Source organism: Sapajus apella, unplaced genomic scaffold (genome assembly GCF_009761245.1).
Source record: "Sapajus apella isolate SASKATOON/1434 unplaced genomic scaffold, GSC_monkey_1.0 scaffold20, whole genome shotgun sequence".
Classification (NCBI taxonomy): Eukaryota; Metazoa; Chordata; class Mammalia; order Primates; family Cebidae; genus Sapajus; species Sapajus apella.
The window spans coordinates 8,780,108-8,781,498 of record NW_022436960.1 but is presented as its reverse complement, the minus strand read 5'-3'; positions in this window follow the sequence as shown (position 1 = coordinate 8,781,498).

The window sequence follows — 1,391 nt, the reverse complement described above, 5'->3', positions numbered from 1 at the left end:
CTGTATTTTTAAAACATATCTAGGATTGTATATGGACATTAACATCACACTGACACACACACAGAGACACCAAAGAAAAGTGCCTTAGAAATACACCAAAATGTGGCTGGATACTGTGGCTCACACCTGTAATCCCAGCAATTTGGGAAGCTGAGACAGGTGGATCACGAGGTCAGGAGTTCGAGACCAGCCTGGCCAATATGGTGAAACCCTGTCCCTACTAAAAATACAAAAATTAGCTGGATGTGGTGGCACTCAACTTAGTCCCAGCTACTCAGGAGGCTGAGGCAGGAGAATTGTTTGAACAAGGAGGCTGAGGTTGCAGTGAGCTAAGATTATGCCACTGCACTCCAGCCTGGGCATCAGAGCAAGACTCCATCACAAAATAAAAATAAATAAAAAAGTAATACACCAGATGCTAGCTGGGGTCTTCTCCAGGTAGTAAATTGCTGGGGGATATTTTGCAAAGTCCTTCTTTATATTTTCTGACTTTTTCCAAGTTCTTCAATGAGTATTTAATAAACAGATTTAAAATTAACATGGCAAAGGGTATTTTGTGTGTTTGTTTTACCTTCTAAGGAAGAGATTAGAGCTATCCCTATAACCAGGTTACTTGAGTGGATGTAACAAGTCCATGTGGCTACAAATGATCATCTGGCCATTTCCAGTCTGAAAACAGAACACTTGGTTGTCCTGGCCAGTGTTTCCCAAGCAGGGGGAGGAGTTCTTTGCTGGAATAAATAAGCCTTAGCATTCATGAGAATCAGCTACTCCAGACAGACAGCTTTGGAATCACCAGCTCTATCCAACTCCCTGAGACAGGTAATCCATGATGCTTTTCATCCTGAGAGCGGAGGAATCCATTTTTCTAAGCCTTGTAGGTGGCAGCCTGGAGCGTGTGGAGTGTGTGGTGAGTGGATGCCAGGAGGAGGTGTGCCCAGGGCACTGGGTTGGGGCCAGGGGACTGTTGTGATTCCCTGTGCCTTTTTAAGAGGCGTCCTCTCTGGGTCTGAGTTTTCACAGCTGTAAAGGGCGGAGGTGCCCTGGGGCCTCTATGGTCATTTCTGCCTTGATACTTACAGATTCCTATTCGAGTCAGCTGTGCATCTTCAGCTGTGCAGCTGACCCTCGGGGGAAGAGGTGCTGTCCCCTTGCCTGGCGCAGGGTGCAGCTCTCAGAACATGTGGCACATGTGATTGCTGCAGCAGGTTCCTGTGAGCAGCGGCCGCAGGCCCCACAGTGATTTCAGGGTCTCCATGGGGCTGCCTCGGGAGCTCCACTTCCCCACGAGGCCTCCTGGCCAAGTCCACAGATGGGCTGTGCCTCTGTCCACACACTGAAGAGACAAACTGCTGGGAAACAGCCAGTGCTCCAACTTGCCCAAGCAGAAA